Source organism: Vombatus ursinus, unplaced genomic scaffold (genome assembly GCF_900497805.2).
Source record: "Vombatus ursinus unplaced genomic scaffold, bare-nosed wombat genome assembly UNPS02010788.1, whole genome shotgun sequence".
Lineage (NCBI taxonomy): Eukaryota > Metazoa > Chordata > Mammalia > Diprotodontia > Vombatidae > Vombatus > Vombatus ursinus.
Window position 1 is genome coordinate 1,457,751 of NW_020950566.1, and position 24,126 is coordinate 1,481,876.

Consider the following 24,126-nt stretch of genomic DNA (forward strand, 5'->3'; position numbering starts at 1 on the left):
GCATGCTGTCTTGGGGGGAGGGGCGAGATGGGGTAAAAATTTGGAACTCAAAATCTTGTGGAAGTAAATGTTGAAAACAAAAAAATAAATAAAAATTACCATAAAAAAAGATGAATGGGTGAACTCTCCATAAAATGGAAGCAGATTGCAGAGTAGATTTAAAAAAAAAAAACAACAGAATCTTACAATATGTTGTTTACAAGAAACATTCTTGAAGCAGAGACACACAGAGTAAAGGTAAGGGGCTGGAGTAGAATCTATTATGTTTCACCTGAAGTAAAAACAAACAAACAAACAAACAAGGGTAGCAATCTTGATCTTAGACAAAGTAAAAGCAAATAAAAAAAATAAAGAAGCCAGCACTAAGGAACTTTCTCTGTTCTTCAGGAGTGAAAGAAAGCTTAGTCTAAGAATTTAAATAATGAAAAGCAGATAATTTAACAAAGTCGGTAGAATAATTTAATCAATATTGAGTATATATGAGATTTGATGCCAGCTCTTTGAGAGTAGTGAATCTAACATGAGTCTCTAGAGTTTAGGCAATAGTAATTCTTTCTAAACATTGGAATTGATCTGTCAGTATTCCAACCATGCCCCAGTTGTCTTCAAACCTGGACTCTTATCTATAGTTCGCTAAATGATACCCCCTAGTAAGTTTATGGCATCTGTGGGAAGAGCTTTTAAGATGCCTAGAATACTCAGAGAGTATAGTAGTCTTGGTTCAAAGTGGAGTTATCCCAATGAACACCCCTATTTAGAATGATGTTGTTTTATGTCAGAAAATTCATACTGCCTCAGGAATCTATAGGAAATGAGAAATCTCTTTAATGACTATGTGAATGTTCAGGGAGGGATAGAGAGAAATATGCTGGATTCGGAATCAAAGGACCTAGGTTCAAATCCACATTATATAACTCTACAAATGTGACCTTAGACAAGTTAACAGCCTTGTTGGGCCTCTATTTACCCACATGTAAAAATGAGGAGGTGGATTAAATGTTCTATAAAATGCCATTCAGCTCAAAATCTATGACTCTATAATCTGACTGAACTTTTCTGATTCTAAACTCAAAGCAGCATAGCTTAACAAAGGGAGCACAGAAATATGAAATGTGGATTTCAGTGCCCCTACAGCATTGTATTTTCAGAACTTATTATATTCTTGACCTTAGCTAGATCAGCAATCTGAGCAACGTTAGCCAATCATCCAAAATCTATGACTTTCCCCTCCATGTTTGTGTAACTTTTTGTACTTTAAATATCCTCACTCATTACCAGTGCTTCATTTTAATGCTTTATCTAGTTTCATACAATTGTCAATATAAAAGGGGAAAAACACAAGGGAGTAAATACTCATTGACTTTCTGTAAACTCATCCAAAATTTGGCCCTTCTTCACAGAGAAAAAAAATGAGGACAAAGTAATGGAAAATTCACTATCATATTAAATTTTTAACATATCATTAAGAGTGTTGCCTTCATTTCTTGAGTATTCAGTTAGAATGAGACTACTATTCTTGAAACTCTTTCTGCAAGAATGAATACTGAGGGGGTGAAACCAAGATGGCAGAGAAAAGGCAGGGACTCATCTGAGCTCTCCCAAATTCCCCTCCAAACAACCTTAGACAATACCTCAAAATGAATTTTAGAGCATCAGAACCCACAAAAGGATTGGGTGAAACAATTTTTCAGCCCAAGACAATCTAAAAGGTCAGCAGAAAAGATCCATTGCACTGCGGTGAAAGTGGATCTCAGTCCAGCACAGGCAATACCATGGCAAAACAACATAAGGCCTAATAAGCAACTTAATCTGCAGCAGAGGCTTCTGGAGCTCTCAACCCACAGATGAAAAGGGGGTCAGAAGGAGATTACAGGGGTCTCTTTACTATCAAAATCTTGGGGCAAGGAGGAACATGAGCACACCAGAGCTTGCAGTCTCAGGGAAGCAGGGACCCTGGTAAGAGTTTCAGGGCAGAAAAGGGTGAATATGGTCACTCACAGGCCAAGAGAATGGTAGACATACCTCTTCTTAAATCATACCACCTTGAAAGAACTGAAAACTTATAGACACCACTCCCACCCTGGACAAATTGTAAAAATAGCTGAACAAAAACTTGAAGCTTGTGACAGTGCCCTCTTTCCCCACCCCCTGCCATAGAGTCCAATCTTAACATAAAGTCAAAAATTAAGAAATAGGCTAGAAAAATGAGCAAACAATAATAAAAAAGCTGACCATAGATGTTACTGTGGTGAAAGGGTTGATCAAAACACAAATTCAAAAGACAACAAAGTCAAAACTTCTACATCCAAGGCCTCAAAGAAAAAAAAAATAAGAATTGGTCTCAGGCCTAAAAAGAATTCCTGAAATAGATCAAGAAGGATTTTAAAAACCAAATAAGAGAGGTGGAAGAAAAATGGGGGAAATAAATGAGAGTGATGCAAGAGACACTTGAAAAAAGTGTCAACAGCTTTGTAAAGAAAGCACAAAAAAAGAAAAAAAAAGAAAAAAAGAAGGCACAAAAATACTAAAGAAAATAGCATTAAAAATATAATAGGTCAAATGATAAAAGTTGCACAAAAATTCTCTGAAGAGCTCCTTAAAAAGGAGAATTGGCCAGATGGAAAAGGACATACAAAAGGTATCTGAAGAAAATAATTCATTTTTTATTGATTTATTTTAAACTTAAATACACAATAAGAAAAGAAAAAGAAACATTATAAACAAATATTAAAACTTAAATACAAAATAAGAAAAGAAAAAAAAAAAACATTGCCATGTCCAAAGCAGAGGCAAGAGAAGATTCACATACGCTGTAATAAATTTCTATTTCGGGGCAGCTAGATGGTCCAGTGGATAGAGCACTGGCCCCGAAGTCAGGAGGACCTGAGTTCAAATCTGGCATCAGACCAAACACTTGACACTTACTAGCTGTGTGACCCTGGGCAAGTCACTTAACCCCAGTTGCCTTAAAAAAAAAAAAGAAAAAAATTAGTTTCTATTTCAAGAAAGCCCACTACACATTGTGTTCAGAGCTGTCCATCTTTTCTTTGCTTTCTTGTAAGTTTTCTTTTATTCCCTGCTGTGCACTTTTTACTTTGTTATTCCCCCTCCCTTCCAAGAAGGCTATAATTAAGCATGGGTATGAACACACATTATATATATGCACACACATATATACACATACACACACAATCATATATACACAGATATCTATAATCATACCCATATATAGATATGTACATTCATATGCATCTATGTAATACTGTACTATACTTGTTTGTCCTCTGTTTTTCTTAGGTTGGATAACATCTTCTTTCATAAGTGCAAGATTTTCCATATTTTTCTGAGTCCACTAGCTCATCATTTCCTATTCCACAGTAACATTCCAACCTTACTTTTTAGTTGTTTTAAATGTCTAAAATAATATTGATTCAAATGGCTGACATATAGTGTAGTTTCCCTATTTTTCTTTTTTTTTGTCTTCTTACAAGATATTTAATTGGCCCAAGTTTTTATCATAAAAAGTAAAAGAGAAATTGCCAATAGATTTTTTTTGAATTTTATTTCAGAACACCATTTTGGAGGATCTATGGACTTTGCTCAGACGGTTTATTTTTCTCTACTGGAGTATATCCACTCTTGTGGTCATACCTTCTCATAGGAACACCACCTTCTGTGTCCTTTCCTGCTAATTCATTTGGTTTTACAAAAGCATGTTTTCAATGTAGCCAGGAAAGTAATTGGTCTTGATTTTAAATGCTTTCTTCATTTTGGTGAAAATGTATAGCCCCAGAATGTGTGTCAAGTGTAATGATTGCTTTAGCAATTCAATTGATTTTGAGGTTATTGCCAGGCTTTTGATTTTTGTCTTGCCACTGGACTCAGATGACTCTGGAGAAAAGAGTGGGGCTGATGACTTTGTGTAGCTTCAACCCAATTCATGTGCAAATCAAGATATCACCCTCAGGATGAGGATGAAGGACAAACAACAAGAATAACTCACTTGATTTCAATTCAACATTTTTAAAGCCCCTCTTATATGCCTGGAACCTTGCTAGGGATGCAAAGGCAAAAATAGTCCCTAATCTCAAGATTACATTCAATGGGGAGGGGGAAGAGATACATACAACTAAATAAAATGCAAAATATATACAAAGGAACACAAAAGAATTTCAAGAATATGAAAGAGGAATGCTAGTGCTTTTAGCTACTAAATCCCTTGATTATCTTCACTTTATTTAACTTCTCCACAGCTTTTGATACTGCCAATCCCTCCCTACTCATAGAATAATCTCTCCATTCTTGGCTTTTCTCAGAGTGCCCTCATTGGGGTACCTCTCTTATCGGTTTGACTTTACATTCTCTGTCTCATTTTGCTAGATCATCTTCCTGCTCCCACCCACTAAATATGACTAGTCCCAAAGGATATATCCTTTTTTTAAAAATTTATTTATTTTTTATTTATTAATTGATTTTGATTTATCGCCAATCACTTCTGTATGCTTTTGAGTATAAAATTTTTCTCCCCCTTCCTCTCCACCACCCTCCCCAAGATGGCACACAATCTGATACAGGCTATACATTTACATTTATATTAAAAATATTTTCACATTAGTGATGTTGTAAGTACAAATTAAAATCAATAAGAGGAACCATCAGAAAGAGGAAACAAAACTCAACAGAAGAGAAAAAAAATAACAATTCGGCTTCCATAGCTCTTTCTTTGGGTGTGGATAGCATTTTCCATCACAAGTCCTCTGGAGATGTCTTAGATCCTTTACTGCCAGGAAGGGTTAAGTTTATCAATATTAGTCATCACACAACATGGCTGTTATTGTGTACAACATTCTCTTGGTTCTGCTCACTTCACTCAGCATCAGACCATACAAGTCTTTCCAGGTTTTTCTGAAGTCAGCCTCTTCATCATTTCTTATAGCACAATAGTATTCCATCACATTCATATACCACAACTTGCTCAGCCATTCCCCAACTGATGGGCATCCTTTCAATTTCCAATTCTTTGCCACCACAAAAAAAGCTGCTATGAATATTTTTGTACACATGGGTCCTTTTCCCATTTGTGTGATCTCTTTGGGATATAGCCCTAGAAGTGTTATTGCTGGGACAAAGGTATGCACATTTTTATAGCCCTTTGGGCATAGTTCCAAATTGCTCTCCAAAATGGTTGGATCATTTCACAACTCCACCAACAATGCATTAGTGTTCCAATTTTCCCACATCTTCTCCAACATTTATCATTTTCCTGTTTTGTCATGCTGGCCATTCTGATACGTGTGATATGGTACCTCAGAGTTGTTTTGATTTGCATTTTTCTAATCAATAATGATTTAGAGCATTTTTTCATATGACTATAGATGGCTTTAATTTCTTCATCTGAGAACTGTCTGTTCATATCCTTTGATCACTTATCAATTGGGGAATGGTTTGTATTCTTATAAATTTGACTTAATTCTCCATCTATTTTAGAAATGAGGCCCTTATCAGAGAGACTGGTTGTAAAATTTCTTTCCCAATTTTCTACCCTCCTTCTAATCTTAGTTTCATTGGCTTTGTTTGTGCAAAAACTTTTCAATTTAACGTAATCAAAATTATTCATTTTGCTTTTCATAATATTCTCTATCTCCTGTTTGGTCATGAATTTTTCTGTTCTGCATAGATCTGACAGGTAAATTATTCCTTGTTTTCTCAATTTGCTTATAGTATCAGCCTTTATATCTAAATCATATACCCATTTTGACTTTATTTTGGTATATGGTGTGAGATTTTGGTCTATGCCTAGTTTCTGCCATACTATTTTCCAGTTTTCCCAGCAGTTTTTTCAAAGAGTGGGTTCTTATGCCAGAAGCTGGGGTCTTTGGATTTATCAAATAATAGATTACTATAGTCATTGACTACTGTGTCTTGCATACTTAACCCATTCCACTGATCCACCACTCTATTTCTTAGCCAGTACCAAGCAGTTTTGATGATTGCTGCTTTATAATACAACTTAAGATCTGGAATGGCTCGGGCACCTTCCCCTGCATTTCTTTTCATTGGTTCTCTTGATATTCTGGACCTTTTGTTCTTCCAAATGAATCTTGTTATTATTTTTTCTAACCCTATAAAATAATTTTTTGGTAGTTTGATTGGTATGGCATTGAATAAGTAAATTAGCTCAGAACTGTCATTTTTATTATATTAGCTCAGCCTACCCATGAGCAACTGATGTTTTTCCAATTATTTAGATCTGATTTCATTTGCGTGAAAAGTATTTTGTAATTGTACTCATAGAGTTCCTGGGTTTGTTTCAGCAGCTACACTCCTAAGTATTTTATAATGCCTACAGTAACTTTAAATGGAATTTCTCTTTCTATCTCTTGCTATTGGGCTTTGTTGGTAATATATAGAAATGCCAATGATTTATGTGTGTTTATTTTATAACCTGCAATTTTGCTAAAGTTGTTTATTATTTCAAGTAGTTTTTTACTTGATTCTTTGGGATTCTCTAAGTATAACATCATGTCATCTGCAAAGAGTGATAGCTTTGTTTCTTCTTTGCCTATTCTAATACCTTCAATGTCTTTTTCTTCTCTTATTGCTAAAGCTAATGTTTCCAGTACGATGTTGAATAACAGTGGTGATAATGGACATCCTTGTTTCACCCCAGATCTTATTGGAAATGCTTCTAGCTTGTCCCCATTATATATTATGCTTCCTGAAGGTTTTAGATAGATGCTATTCATTATTTTAATGAAGACTTTATTTATACCTATGCTTTCTAATGTTTTTAATAGGAATGGGTGTTGTATTTTGCCAAAAGCTTTTTCTGCATCTGTTGAGATGATCATGTGGTTTTTGTTAGTTTTGGTGTTGATATGATGGATTATGCTGATAGTTTACCTTATATTAAAACAGTTCTGCATTCCTGGTATAAATCCTACCTGGTCATAGTGTATTATTTGTGTGATAAGTTGCTGTAATCTATTTACTAACATTTTGTTTAAAATTTTTCATCTATATTCATTAGAGAAATTGATCTATAATTTTCTTTCTCTGTTTTGACTCTTCCTGGTTTAGGTATCAGCACCATATTTGTATCATAAAAAGAATTTGGTAAAATTCCTTTTTTACCTATTTTACCAAATAGTATATAGTATTGGAATTAATTGTTCTTTAAATGTTGGATAGAATTCACATGTAAATCCATCTGGCCCTGGAGATTTTTTACCAGGGAGTTCATCAATGACTTGTTCAATTTCTTTTTCTGAGATGGGGTTATTTAAGTATTTTACTTCCTCTTCTGTTAATCTGGGCAATTTATATTTTTGTAAATATGTATCCATTTCACTAAGATTGTCAACTTTGTTGGCATATAGTTGGGCAAAATAATTCCTAATTGTTGTTTTAATTTGCTCTTCCTTGGTGGTAGTTTTGCCCTTTTCATTCTTGATACTAGTAATTTGGTTTTCTTTTCCTTTTTTTAAATTAGATTAACCAGAGGTTTATCTATTTTATAGGTTTTTTCATAAAACCAGCTCTTAGTTTTATTTATTAGTTCAATAGATTTCTTAATTTCAATTTTATTAATTTTTCCTTTGGTGTTCAATATTTCTAATTTGGTGCTTAATTGAGGATTTTTAATTTGTTCTTTTTCTAGTTTTTTTAGTTGATCTCCTCTTTTTCTATTTTATTTATGTAAGCATTTAGAGATATAAAACTTCCTCTAAGAACTGCTTTTGTGCATCCCATAAGTTTTGGTAGGTTGTCTCATTATTGTCATTCTCTTGAATGAAATTATTGATTGTTTCTATGATTTGTTCTTTGACCCAATCATTTTTTAGGATTAGATTATTTAGTTTCCAATTATTTTTAGTCTATCTTTCCATGGCCCTTTATTACATATAATTTTAATTGCATCGTGATCTGAACAGGATGCATTTACTATTTATGCCTTTCTGCATTGGATTGTGAGGTTTTCATGCCCTAGTACATGGTCAATTTTTGTGTATGTGCCATGTACCACTGAGAAAAAAGTATATTTCTTTCTATCCCCATTCAATTTTCTCCACATGTCTATCATACCTAACTTTTTTAATGTTCTATTCACCTCCTTAACTTCTTTCTTGTTTATTTTGTGGTTATATTTATCTAGTTCAGAGAGGGGGAGGTTGAGGTAGTTTTGCTGTCTGTTTCTTTCTGTAACTGCCTGAACTTCTCCTTGAAGAATTTGGATGCTATACCATTTGGTGCATATGTTTAGTAATGATATTACTTCATTGTCTATGGTGCCTTTTAGCAGGATGTAGTTTACTTTCTTATCTCTTTTGATAAGATCTATTTTTGCTTTTTATTTGTCTGAGATCAGGATTGCTACCCCTGCTTTTTTTACTTCAGCTAAAGCATAATATATTTTGCTCCAGCCTTTTACCTTTACCCTGTATGTGTCACTCTTTTTCAAATGTGTTTCCTGTAAAGAACATATTGTAGGATTATGGTTTTTAATCCAATCTGCTATATGCTTACATTTTATGGGAGAGTTCATCCCATTCACATTTATAGTTATGTTTACTATCTGTGTCTTTTCTCCCTCCTTTCCCCCCCATTTATGCTTTTCTTTCTCCTTTCTCCTTTCCCCCCTCACTAGTGTTTTGCTTTTGATCAGCGCCTCCTTCAGTCCCACCTCCCTTCTATTATCCCTTTCCCTTTTCTTCCCCTTTACCCTTACTGCTTCTTCCCTCCCTTCTATCCCCCCTCCCTTTTCTTTCCCCTTTCCCCTCCTACTACCTATAGTGCAAGTTAGATTTCTATACCTAACTGATTGTGTTATTCCTCTCTTGAGCCAAATCTGATGAGAGTAAGGTTCAAACAATGCTCATACCCCTCCCTTCTTTACCTCTGCTCTAATAGGTTTTTGTGTCTTTTCCTGTAATATAATTTACCCTTGTCTGTCTCCTCCTTTCTCAGTACGTTTTCTTAGCTCAGACTAATCCACTTACTTGGATCCATTTAACACACTTGATTAATTTTTTTTATCATTACATCAAAGTCAACTTACATCCACTCCCTTTATGTATACTCCTTTAACATGCTATAATAACAATACGGTTCTCAAGAGTTGCAAGTGTCATCTTCCCTTGTAGGGATATAAACATTTTGCCCTTATGAACAACATATTGTATCTTTCTGTCCCATTTACCTTTTTATGTCTCTCTTGAATCTTGTACTTGAAGATCAAATTTTTTGTTGATCTCTGGTCTTTTTATCAGGAACATTTGGAAGTCCCCTAATTCATTGAATATACATCTCCTTCCCTGAAAAATCATGCTCATTTTCATTGGGTAGTTATTCCTTGGCTGCGTTCCAAGCTCCTTTGCCTTATGGAATATCATGTTCCATGCCCTACGGTCTTTTAATGTAGAGGCTGCAAGGTCTTGTGTAATCTTGACTCTGGTTCCATGATATTTAAACTGTTTTTTTTTTTTTTCTGGCTGCTTGCAGTAATTTCTCTTTAATCTGGTACTATTGGAATTAAGTTATTATATTCCTTGGCATTTTCAATTTGGGATCTCTTTCAGGTGGGGAACAATGGATTCTTTCTATAGTTATTTTACCTTCAGGTTCTAGGACTTCAGGGCAGTTTTCCTTTATGATTTCCTGAAGGATATTGTCCAGGCTCTTTTTTTCATCATGACTTTCAGGTAGGCCTGTAATTTTTAAATTGTCTCTCCTAGATCGATTTTCCAGGTCAGGTGTTTTACCCATGAAGTATTTTACATTTTCATCTATTTTTTTCATTTTTTTGTTTCTGTTTGACTGATTCTTGCTGTCTCATAGAGTAATTAGTTTCCATCTGTTCAATTTTAATTTTTAACATATTGTTTTTTTCTGTTAGATTTTGTACTTTCTTCTCCAATTGGTCAATTGTATTTTTGAGGGATTTATTTTCTTCAGTGTACTTTTCTCCAATTGGCCAATTGTGTGTTTTAGGGACTTGTTTTCTTCAGTGTACTTTTTTTCCAATTGGCCAATTGTACTTTTAAAGGACTCCTCTACCTCTCTCATTTGACTTTTTAAATCCTTCTTGAGTTCTTCTAAGAAGGCTTTTTGGGCTTCAGACCAGTTCATATTCCCTTTTGATGTTGCAGATGTGGGTTTGATGACAGTGTTGTCCTCTTCAGAATTTCTGTCTTGATCTTCACTATTCTCATAATATGAATCTATCATATGTTTCTTTTTACTCATGGTGTTTCTTTATTCCCTGGTCTTCAAAGAGATTAAGCTCTCCTGCTGGGGACAGAGGGCACTGACCCAAGCTTCTTGTGTTTGGAGCCTAGGTCTTTGTCACTGGCTTTGTGTGCTGGGGCCTCTTTTGTTGGCAATTAGAGGCTGTAGGATTCTGGCAGCTTATCTAGTGTTGGGCTGGGATCAGCAAGGCTGGGACTTTCATTAAATCTAGGTTGCCTGCTTTTCCTTTCCTTTAGCTTTGTTTAGTTCCTTTTAGATAAGTGCTGCCAGGTGTTTATCTGCCTGGGGCCCCTTGCAGTGCTGCCTCCCTTATTTCTGTTGAGGCACTGGGAGACTTCTTTGCTGTAGAATGCTGAGGCACCTGGTGGTTTTCTGAGCTGGTTTCCACCAGTTACCCCACCCTCACTGAGGCACTCAGAGGTACAGCTGTTGGCGTTTGCCTGCTCAACCGCCTGTGCTTCGGGATCTCCTCCTGGTTGGCAGTTGGAGGCTGTAAGGTTCTGATGGCTTACCTGGTGTTGGGCTGGAATCAACAAGGCTGGAACTCTTTGGCACCTTTAGTTTGCTTTCTTCAGCTCCTTTCAGACGTATGCTGCCGGGTTCTTATCTGCCTGGGGCCCTTTGTAGTGCTGCTTCCCTTATTTTTGCTGAGGTACTGGGAGACCCATTTGCTGTAGGATGCCGAGGCACCAGAATCTCTTCCTGGTATACTAAAGTGGGTCTTTCCACTAGCTGGCTCGGTGACTCCTGTCTCATACTGCTCCCCTTCCCCCAGGGTAAGAGGGGCCTTTCCTGTTAATCCTTCTTGCTACCTGGGCTACTGCACTGCTGCACCCCATCTTTCTTCTGGTTCAGCTGTTCCAGGTTTTTTTCTGGGGTGATAGTTTCTGGGTTTTCAGAGGTTGATGGGCGAGGGTGAGAGCGACTACTTTTTTACTCCATCATCTTGGCTCCTGGAAATGGAACCTTTCTCTTTTGATTAAATACACTTTAGCTCTAACTTTTGCTGAGATCATAATTACTACTCCTGCTTTTTTTTCCCTAATAGCTTCTACTCCCAATCTTCATTTTATGTTTGTGTGTATCTCTTATTTCCTATCCACCTGATTCCTCTACTTTACTTCTACCCACTACCTTGCCCTTCTATTACTTAATGTACACTCTCCACCAAATATCCCTCCCTTATCCTTTCCCCAGAATGAAGATGGAAGCATACTTTTGAAAACTTTATTATTATTTTTTGGTCTGTGTTTTCTTTTACAACATGACTAATATAGAAATATGCTTTACATGACTGCATGTATATGATCTATATCAAATTGCTTGCCTTTTCAATGAAAGAGGAGTGAAAGGAAGGAGTGAGAGAATTTGTAACTCAAAATTTTGAAAAAACAAATGTTAAAATTATTTTTACATGTAATTGGGAAAAAATGAATATTGTTTTTAGAGTCACTATTGACCAGGATGGGGAGATGAGTGGTATTAACTATAATGTACTTTTCTCATTGAACATTGGGTGAGCCCAACTGTTGGCTTGGGGAATGATTAACTGTGTGTGACCATATTGGGAAGAGAGCCTGATACTAACTGATGAGGGAAAGGTAACTGAATCTCTTCATTTAATAAATACAACAACAAAAATAATAAAGGCTAACATTTATATGTCACGCACTATATGCCAGGAACTGTGATAAACATTTTACAAGTACATTTTATTGATTCTCACAAAAGCCATGGGCAGGAAATGCTATTATTATCCCTATTTCATAAATGAAGAAATTGAGGCAAATAGGTTAAGTGGCTTGCCCAGGGTCACACAGCTAGTATTTGATCCTACAGTTGAATTCAGTTCTTCCTGACTCTAGGCCTGGAACTTTATCAATATTGCCACCTAGTTTTTTACCTGTAAGTGAGTAGTTTGATTTCTAAGTTTTCTTTTTAGTCCTAACATCCTTTCAGTGTATAAGTCTGCATATAGACAAAAGATTCCTGATAAATCTTGTTGAAGCTATAGTGAGAATTGTTCTGTAACAGTTCTATTTCCATAATTTTAGGTAGAAACGAGTGAAAATTCTTTGAAGTGTTTTGAAAGAAGCCATATATGTACATAGATGTAATACAAACTTAGTAGCAAAAGCTTTTCTGCCTGGGGAAAACTAAACTGTGCTACTGCTGTAGAAGAATTGATCTCAAAGTTTAATATGTAGCAAAGGTTAAAGTAGTAATTTATGAGACAAGTAAATATTGGAAAAACATGCCCGGGCTATTAAAAACATGAAATTCCAAGTAGGAGAAATTTGAGCAAATTGGTAGCTCAGGGGAAAGACTATCTTTATTTGGCATCAGATTAACAAGTGGAATGTCAGAAAATACAAAACAAGTTGCTCTCTAGGCAAACACTGAATGACAAGTGAGCTAGTGCAGTCCCAGAGGAAATTAGTGGGCAAAATTTATTTGAAGAAGTAATTATCTAAACTACGAAACCCTTTTAAGCTCTTTGAACACTGAAATAGGCAATCTTTCTTTCAAAGATCTGATAAGAGCAGGAAAAGGTAAAATAATCTGCCTTCTGTCCCTTTTAAGGAAAAAAAAAAGTACTCTTTTTCATCAGCCCACCACCGTAATAATTTAATTGCATTTTCCAGCAGAGCTCTAAACAAAATCTATCAAGTTTCGCAGTATCTACTACCCTCTAGAAAATGTGTTACATTCCTAGCTGTGTACTTCATTGCTCCTATGACAACAGAGATTACTGCACAGAAGTAACGGCAAGTGCAGATGTTAGTCATGTCCAAATAGCAGCATTTGAAATAAAGGCCCCAAAGAGGGAGAAAATTAGTATTATCATTAAAAAAAAAGAAAGAAAAACAGGTAAAGGAACATTTTTTTTTCCTCAAGGAGTACAAAAGGTTACATGTGATTATTCACTAAAACATAAAAAAACCCTAGAAAACAAAAAAAGTCACACTAGACAAAAAAACGGATAAATGATATCCTTCCTTGTCCCTGATCCTCTCTAACCCTCAAAAAATAAAATGCATTTTAACATCAGAATTCATTTGTTTCTATGTGACACCACAACCAACAAGGAAGAGTGACATTTTTTTTTTGTTTTTAGTATAATGTTGAACAACAGATTTTCAAAAACTGAGTTGACTAAATTTACTGTGGTTTTGTTTGTCATTGTTGTTAATCCATATAGACACAACCTCCTTTTGGCTACTAAAAGATCAAGATAGCATAGAGGGTGTCCTAAAAGTCTTAGTGTAGTATTAAGGTGTATTAAAGCTTAAAACTGTATTAAGACTTTTAGAACCCCTGTATTTCTGAATATTCATTTATCCTACTTTATTAGGGGCTATTAGTCACGAAATATTAAAAATGAGTTTTAAGAATGTTTGTTCTCTATATTGTTTGACCTTTGGCTCAGTCAGAAGTCATGCTGTTCTGTTTGTTTGTTTATTTATTTGTTTATTTGTTTTTGAAAGCTCTGCCAGTAGAGCACCATCTCTGACAGGTTGTGGAAATTCTTGAGCTTGGGTCAATGGATTGTCCATTTTTGCTTACCGAGGAGTACTGTCACTAAGTAGAAAGGTTCTTTATCAGTAGAGTAGTCACTAAGTGGAGTGTACAGGTGTTCAAAGATGACTAGCAGCTCTGGTAGGTGGGATTGCTAAGACTTTTTCAGGGCTTCTCATCCACCTTTGATGTCCACCTTCACCCAACTCTCACTTGTGGCTGCAAGAATCTGTAGCATGGGCAGAGGCCTGGTAAACTGTCTCAGTAGATTGCTAAACCAGGCTGAGAGTAACCAATGGAACACCAACCCATTGGTAAATTAGGGGGGTGTCTACCCCAAGCATGTGAAGACTTTCCTGATAGAATAAGGATGTGAACAATTTGTTCCAGTGGCCATAAAGGTGGCTGAAGTAGGCATTGTGGAATCCTTAGAGCTTGGTCAGGCACCAAAGATGCCAAGGTCATCCACTGTATTCTTGGCCATCACCAGTCACTCTGACCTTTGTCTTGCCACTGGACTTTAATAATTCTGGAAAACTGAGTAAGTCTGATGACTGTATAACTCTGCCTCACTTAAATCCAATTCACACAGGAGTCAAGACCTCACTCTATGATGTCACTGGTCCTCTTCAAAAATGGACAAATAGCAATGAGTCACTATGTAGCCATGGCAATCCTTCAAACTAGGAAAAAATGAACATAACCCTCAGTTCTTAACAATCCCTTCTCTCCCCTAACCCCTCCAACTCTTCCATAGAGACAGTGGCAGAGTAATGCAAAGAACAAGTGAATATGCAAACAATAATATGATTTTTAGATCAGCTCTACCCATTAATTTAACAGAGAGGCAATGTAGCATAATGTATGTTGAAGAGTAAGGGGAAAGGGAATAAGTGTTTATGTACTGCCTACTATCTGCCAGTAGCTATGTACTAAGAGCTTTTTATGAGTAATATCTCATTTGATCCTCCTAACAACCTTGTGAGGTAGGTGATATTATTATCCTGATTTTATAGTTCAGAAAACCGAGGCAAACAGAGCTTAAAAGACTTGGAGAGTCATATAAGCACAAGCATCTGAAACTAGATTTGAACTCAGGTCTTCTGGACCATTGCTCTCTCCACTGTGCCACTAGATTTTTCTAGTGAGCTGATCTACAAGTCAGGAACACTGAGTTCTAGTACTGCATCTGACACATATTGGCAAGATGACCCAAGGCAAGTCATTTTACCTGTCAAGGCCCTGTGCACCTTTCTAATCATATAACTTGCACAGATCAAAGTTTCAATCCAAGTGCTGAATACGGGATTTTTTTTTTTGACCAATGATGTATATACTACTGGAGAACTGAATTATATTAATATTGGCATTCTTGGTTTAAAGGAAATTAGAAGACAAATGGAAGTTGCACCTAAATGGCAGGATGGCTCACAGATACTCCTTGAAGCACAAAGGATATGAAATAATTGATTGTGATGTTCAAAAATAACAATATATCTGAAGATGCTCATACCTCTTTATGGGATAATTAGTCATCTGGCATCACTGTGTTCATGCTATTCATAAAAAGACCACAACGAAAAAGAGTACAGCTTACATTCTAATATCAGTTGAAGAGAATGAGATACAGAAATTCTGCAAATTATTTGATAAGGCCCTCCAAATTAAATCAACTTATTCTTTTTTTTTTCAGATTGAAACATACTGTTTTCACTATTAAATTTTTTTGTTTTTTTTTCCTTTTGTTCTGTTTCTTCTTTCACTACATGACTAATATGGGAATATGTTTTACGTGATTGCACATATATAACCTATATCAAATCAGTTACTGTTTTAGGGAAGGAGAAGGGAGAGAGGATATTGTTGGATTATTCTCTCAAATAAGGAATCAAAGACCTTACAGAGGTGCGGTTGGGTTTTTCACCCTGGAATGATGTATCTGAAACTATAACCCAAATTCCACAGAAGAGAGGGAATGAATTTCCAATACACAAAGCTCTTAACAAGGGAATAAAGATCTTATTTATTAATATAGTTATGCATAAATGTGTATTTTTCTTTAGCAAGAAATATTATTCCATGTATGTTCCTTAAAGTGAGGAAGAATAGCACTTCTTATTACAAACTTCTAAACTTCTATTTACACATATAATAAGAAAGGGAATGTATAACTATAAAGGAGTGTATATATGTATATGATATAAATTATATATATGATATGTACGTATGTATGTATGTATGTATAAAAGATTGTATAACTATAGAGAGCGGCCATTATGGAAAACATTGCAATTTGATTTGTCCTGACATATACTCTGTAACAGAGCTAATATTTGAACTCACTTCCTCTTCTTTTAAATACATTACTTTTTCTACTTCAGTCTTTGAAAATTGCCTTAGGCACTGATAGGTTTAATGACTTGCACATAATCACACAGCTAATCTCTGCCAAAGGCATGTTTTTATTTTTTATGGTAATTTTTATTAATTTTTTTGTTTTCAACCTTTACTTCGACAAGATTTTGAGTTCCAAATTTTCACCCCACCTTTCCCCTCCCCCCACCCCAACATGGCATGCATTCTGAATACCCCTTCCCCTAGTCTGTCTTCACTTCTATCTCTCCCCCCCATTCCCTTATCCCCTTCCCCTTCAATTTTCCTGTAGGGCAGGATGGATTTCTGTACCCCATTTCCTGTATTTCTTATTTCCCAGTTGCATGTGAAAACATTTTTTTAAAACATGTGTTTTTAAAACTCTGGGTTTCAAATTTTCTCCTTTCCTCCCTCCCCACCCACCCTCATTGATAAGGCAAGCAACTAAATATAGGTTATATATGTGCAGTTATGCAAAGCACTCCTATAGCAGACATGCTGTGAAAAACTAACTCTATTTCCCTTAATCCTATCCCACTGCCCCTATTTATTTTATTCTTTCTTTTGACCCTGTCCCTCCTCAGAAGTACTTGCTTCTGATTACCCCCTTTCCCAATCTGCCCTCCTCTCTGTCATTCCCCTATTCTCTTGTCCCCTCCCCCCCCATTTTCCTGTAGGGTAAGATAGATGTCCATACCCAATTGAGTATGTATGATATTCTCTCTTTAAGTCAAATTCTATGAGAATAAGATTCACTCATTCCCTCTCACCTTCCCCCATTTCTCCTCCACTGTAAGAGCCTTTTCTTTTCTGTTTTTTTGTGAGATAATATACCCCATTCTACCTCTCCCTTACTCCTTCTCCTAGTATGATCCTCTTTCATCCCTTAATTTTATTCTCCAGATATGACCCTTTCATTTTCAACTCACTCTGTGCCCTCTATCTATCTATCTATCTATCTATCTATCTATCTATCTATCTATCTATCTATCTATCTATCTATATATCTATATATATATATACATATAATTTTTCCTCTCCAACTACCCTAATATTGACAAAGGTCGTCTGAGTTACAAATATCATCTTCCCATGCAGGAATGTAAACAGTTCAACCATAATAAGTCTCTTATGATTTTCTCTTTCTTGTTTACCTCTACATGTTCCACTTGAGTCTTTTATTTGAAAATCAAATTTTCTATTTAGCTTATCAAGAATGCTTGAAAGTCCTCTATTTCACTGAATTACCATTTTTTCCCCTGCAGGATTATACTCAGTTTTTCTGGATAGGTGATTCTTGCTTGTAATCCAGTCTCCTTTGCCCTCCAGAATATTATATTACATGCCCTGCAATCCCTTAATGTTGAAGGAGCTAAATCTTGTGTTATCATGATTGTGTTTCCACAATCCTTGAATTGTTTCTTTCTGGTTGCTTGTAATATTTTCTCTTTGACCTGGGAACTCTGCAATTTGGCTACACTTTTCCTAAGAGTTTTCCTTTGGGGATCTCTTTCAGGAGGAAATTGGTGGATTCTTTCAATTTCTATTTTGCCCTCTGGTTCTAAAATATCAGGGCAGTTTTCCTGGATAATTTCTTGAAAGATGATGTCTAGTCTCTTCTTTTGATCATGGCTTTCAGATAGTCCAATAATTTTTAAATTATCTCTCCTGGATCTATTTTCCAGGTCAGTTGCTTTTCCAATGAGATATTTCACACTGTTTTCTAATTTCTTATTCTTTTGGATTTGTTTTACAGTGTCTTGATTTCTCATAAAGTCACTAGCTTCCAATTGCTCTACTCTAATTTTTAAAGAAGTATTTTCTTCAGTAATCTTTTAGACTTCCTTTTCCATTTGGCCAATTTTGCTTTTGAGGGCATTCTTCTCCTCATTGGCTTTTTGGACCTTTTTTGTCATTTGAGTTAGGCTATTTTTTAAGGTGTTATTTTCTTCAGTATTTTTTTGGGTCTCCTTTAGCAAGCTGTTGACTTGTTTTTCATGATTTTCTTGCATCACTCTCAGTTTTTCCTCTACTTCTCTTACTTGCTTCTCAAAATCCCTTTTGAGCTCTTCCAAGGCCTGGGATTGATCATATTTTCCTTGGAGGGATTGGATGTAGGAGCTTTGGCTTTGTTGTCTTCTTCTGGTTATATGTTTTGATGTTCTTTGTCACCAAAGTAAGATAATATAGTCTGACTCTTTTTACACTGCTTACTTATGATCCTGGTCAATTATTTGAGTTTTAAACTCTTTGTTAAGGTAAAAGTCTTTTTCCAATGTGGAAAATGTACTGTCCCAAGCTTTGGGGGTTTGTACAGCTGTTTTCAGAGATACTTCTAGGGCCCTGAAAATTTTCAGTTCTTCCAAGGTGCTATGATAAGGGGCAAGGTGTTTTCTGTCCACCGCCACAACAAGCTCCACCACACCAACATTCCTCCTTGCCCCAGGACCTCCCCTCAGAACTGTGACCAGATCCAGCACCAGTAAAGCAAGAGATTCCTGCCTCAGCACTGGCAAAAAGACCCCTGCAATACCCCTCTGATCAGCCACTTGATTCCAGATCAGTCTGTTGGCCTAAGCTCAGGAAACAGCCACGGCCCAGGGGTGGCTGAAACCTAGCTCCTTCTCTCACCACAGTCACAGACTTTTCCCACTGACCTTCTAAGTTGTCTTTGGCAATTGTGGGTTGAGAAGTCTGGAAATTGCCACAGCTGTCTGTGATTCAGGCCTCTGAGGCCTTCTCCAGGTTCTCTAATGCCTTCGCGCCCATGACAAACTGCGTTCCTCTCACCGCCCAGCATGATATACCTTTCAGATCAACCATCCAGGCTGTCTTTGGCTGGAAATTTGTTTCACTCTGTCTTTTTGTGGGTTCTGCTGCTTTATAATTTGTTTAGAGCCAATTTTTATAGGTATTTGGAGGGATTTGTGGGGAGCACTCAAGCAAGTCACTGCTTTCCTCCCTCCGCCCAAATCAACTTATTCTTAAATATTTGGTGGTTTCTTTACAACATAGGCATAGAAGATAGAAAAAAAAAAGTTGGAACTAATGGACAAGAGATGCCCATGGCTTATAAACTGTGGAGAAGCCGCACAGTCTGTATACAACATTTCCCAAATATCTTAGTGATATAAATTAATATTACATATAACCAATACTTTTTTTTTCCAAAATCAAGTTTGGAAACACTGGACGTGGCACATGAAGAAATATGAAACCAACTAGATCTTAATGAATGGGAAATCTTTAGTTACTGATGTGAAAGTTACTTCTGAACCAATTGTGTGTGTAGAATGTACAAAATATACAGATGATCATTTATAACACAGATCTCTTCTATGTACACTTAGACTGATACATATAAATTTTTGTTCTCTTTAGTGTTGTTTATGAATCTCTCTGAGCATAGCTAGAGTTGTCATAGTAGAATCCATATGTGATATCCTTGCTAGTAAAATAATTTTTTATTAAAATCTTTTGCACATTTCTTCTATTTTTCAACCTTAAATTTCCTCAGAATGGCTTTACTTAGTTTGACCAATCTTTCTTTATTCTGGTTTTATCCTCTAATGCTTTTTTCTGCTTTTATGAGATAAAATTTTGCTCATAATTGTTCATCATTCTTCTCCATAAGATTTTAAAAGAGTTTATATTCTAAATTAGACTGCTATCTTTCTATACTTGACAAGTATGTTAGGTGTTCTCTAACTAAGACACTTTTAACGTTCTTTTGTCTCCTTGTTATGGCAACTGATTTAAATCAGTTAAAATTTCATGTGACATTATTTTAATCTGTATTTATATGCTTTCTTCTTCCTACTGACCATTTTTCTTCATCAATAATGTGTTTCAATAAAGATGTCATTAGGGAAATGTATGATTGGAAAAGAAGAGAAGCTGATCATATAGTGAAGGTGAAAGATAACAGGCAAAAAAATCCATGTACCCCCTTGTTGTTGTTGTGTAAGAATACAGTGAGGAAGGCTCCCAGAACATTGGGTAGACTAGCTTTGGTCAACTTGTGTAAGGATGTTGACAAGTACAGTAGGGGCATGAAAGGATGAGCAGTAGTAGTGGAGCAAACATTCCTCTGTCCTTTTGAATAATACACAATTATTAAACTATTATCTTCTATTTCATTTAATTTTCTATGAATCAATGATTTAGTCATTGTATCTCCAGTTTCTTTGAAGGCAGTGTGTTATGCTACTTTATAACCTTTGATGCAGGTGCCTTAAACATAGATCTTTCTAAATATTTATTGGTTTGATTTCTTTCTTAAAGATTACCTAGGCCCTAACAGAAGCCTCATGATTTGGGATTGACTTTGGATGGCCAAAATCCTGACAAAGCATAATATGGTGAACATATGGTTCAGAAATGTGGTCAGTTCATGGTGCTGATTTCACTTGAGTGGCCTTCCCTAGATTAGTATTGAGGACCTGTTTCTGGGGGTTAACTGCCAATGTTTGGAGAAAAACATGTCACTCAAGAGAAAGATCCACATCTTCAACTGACAAGGGAGCTAGAGATTTTAGGATGATAGATGTGCATTAGGTATATCAACACAAACTGATATGGCCTCAGTCCTCAGGGAATTTAAAATTTGTAGTTAGATACCAAAACAAGAACAGCCCATCCACTAGATGGCCAACATGTTAGGTCTTTGACAAGTGAGGGGAAGAAGCTAGTATATAATGTAGTGAATTCAACTGTGTTGTTAGAATTACAGGGAAGGGAATTTTCAGAAATCAAAAAGGCCCAGTGTAAATTGGAAAAGGAGAGAGGAAAGGACAAACATAACCAATCATTGCTATAAGGCTATAATTTGCACCCTGTGAGAGACTTGTTTTAGTCAATATTTCATTATGAAACTAATGACAAACTGACCAGGCTCCCAAGCTCTGACTAGATGAGAAAGCTAAATGAGGTATTTTCTGGGACTCATTTATGTTCTGATCTTGATGACATTGGAATCCCCAAGCAAATAGGGAATGTGTTATCATGGGAAAAAGCAACAGATTTGAAACCAGGGGATCTAGACACAAATCCTAGCTTTATTTCTTTTGTGACTTTGGGCAAGTTGTTAGTCTCTCTGGACCATAGTTTCTTTATCTGGAAGATAGCCAGGTTGAAAACACTTTCCAACTAGAATATATGAAACTATGAACTTTGTACATTAGAAAATATGCATATACTATTTTATTTCCTAAGGATATACCAAATGGATGTAAAAAGAATAGGTTGAGTTCTTCTCTACTTTACCCCTTGCTATGCTAGTATGTTTGTGAGTGCTACTCCTAATCCAATCTCTCCTCAAACAGTAGAGATCTGGGGGAAAAATTCTAAATTTGAGTAAAGTAATTCTCACATCCACCCCCACGTTTCTCCCATTTTGTTACCCTAGAAGAAGGGGAGAAAATAATTGACAAGTGTTTATTTTAAACACTAGTCACACCTCCCTTCCCCAACTATATAATGGATATTTGTAGATGCTGAATTTTATGAGTTAAAGGTAGCATTTACATAGCTCTTTAAATTTTGCAAAGCATTTTAAAATCATTATTTAATTTTGACGATCATGGGGCATAAGTGCTATTATTATCCCCATTTTACAGCTGAGGAAATTAAGGCACACAAAGGTTAAGTGACTTGCCCAGAGTCGCAAAGATAGTAAGTATCTAAGACTGGATTTGACATCATGTCTTCTGAACTCCAGATCTAGTGGTTTATCCACAGTGCCACCTAGCCGACTAATTCAGTACAAATTTGTTCCACAATCTTTACAACTTCTCTATTCCTCTTTTCTCCTCCATTGGAGCTACATTTCATGATTATCTTTGGCCACTTTACTCCTTCACTCTTTTCAAAGAAATCTAAGCTCTCTGTGGGTAGGGGTTGTTTTTGTTTTTGTCTTTATCAGCCACAAAGAACAAAATGATTCATGCCTAGAGGGTGCTTAAGAAATATTTAGTGGATTGATTTGGACTGGATTGTGCTAGATAAGATTGGGAAGCACTACTAAGTTTGTTTTTGTGCACAGTTCTCTAGAGAGTGTGTGACTCTGGGTACTTTACACAGTAATAGGCAAGCTAGAGAGGGGGACTATTTACTGTCTCTGATGAGAGAGCTTCTTTTGAAAGGTTTACTATAGGAAAGAAAGAGTGGGGTAGAGCTGTGTATGATGTGATTCTAAAAAGCAAAATGATGTATGAAGAGGTAAAAAGAGTAATTATCTCATACAAATGAGGTGTGAGAGGAATAATTGATAAAGGAGAATTAGATGAGGGAGGAGGGAGGGTAGTTCTGGAACCTTACTCTCATCGGGAATGGGTTAAAGAGGGAACAATACATATATATCTAGAACAGTATAAAAAAAGTCTTCTAAATTCAGAAAGAAATGAGGGTAAAGGGATAGGGGCAGGGGAGAGGATAAGGGAGGGATAGGGAATAGGATAAGGAAGGGTATAAAAGGGTGTGTAGATTAATGGGAATTGGATAAAGAGGGAACAACATATATATTTAGAAGGGCATTGAAATCTAAATTCAGAAAGAAATAAGAGGGTAAGGGAATAGGGTGGAGGGAGAAAATGGGGGGATTTTTTGAGGGGGGCAGATTAAGGAATAGGAGGGCAAGATAGCAGGTGGAAGTAGAGAAGTGAGGAGGGTTAGGAACAGGATGAGAAAGATAGTGAGAAAATAGGAAATATACAACACGTAATTATAGTTAGAATATGAATGGGGTGAATTTACCCATAAAATGGAAACTGATAGCAATTACAATTTTGACTCCAACAATATGTTGCTTTTAGGAAATGCTATAAAAATGAGAGATACACACAAACATAAAATAAAGGTCAGGAGTAGAATTTAATCATACCTTAAACCATATTATAAGGTGAAAGAAGTGAAGCATAAAATGGATAATTTTGATTATTTTAAATTTAAAATTTCCTATATAAATAAAATCTATGTCGCCAAGAATAGAGGAAATACAGAAAAATTGGGAGGGGACTCTCATAGACAATATTCTAGATAGAATGAAACTCAGTTGGAACATTGCTGTGGTGTAGGAAATGATGAGTTGGTGGATTTAGGAAAATATGGAAAGACTTGTACTTAAGAAGTAAGATGCTATCCACCTACAGAGAAACAGATGATAAGTGGAAATAAACAATGCAGTCTTACGTATATGCATTTTAGTGTATTTGTGTATAAATGTGTATGTTTAGGAACATCTATGTATATTTATGCATATAAATTTGTGTGTGTGCATGTGTACACACATGTACACATATCTATATCTACATCTGTATCTATATCTATCTATCTATTTCCACACTTAATTGTAGCCTTCTTGGTGGCGCAGAAGGAGTAGAAGAGAAAAGGGAAAAAAAAAGTAAAAAGAGAACAGCAGAGGACAAAAGAAAACATATAAGCAAAGATGGATAGCTTTGAAAATAATGTGTAGTATTTATCATATAAGTTTTCTTGAAATGGAAATTTATTCCTTGATATTGAATCCTCTTTTATGTTCTGTTGTGTTCATGGCATTTTTTTTCTTTTTGTATTTTGTATTTGTTTAAAATAAATTCAAACATAAACATAAAAAAAAGTTTACTACAATCCATTGCCTAACCTGTGAGGGTACAACTGAGATTGTCATTTCCTTTATTTTTGAAGCAACCCTTTGAGGTGTATCCAACCTGCTATTATCTGGATAAAAGTCTTGAATCTATGACCAAAAAAAGAAATACTGTAGAGTTGAATACTATATGGCACATATTGTATTGGTTTCTATGCCATCAGCAATGCTAATTTATTTAAGAATATAACCCACCATATATCTGGGGAAGGTATATTTAGAACTGAGGGATTCCAGGACTTAAGTGAGGTTTCATCCAATGGAACAAAAATAAAATGTTGCTTAGATAAAGGTTATTACACTCCAGCTTATTTTTAAAGTAATCTTTGGTAGCATTTGAT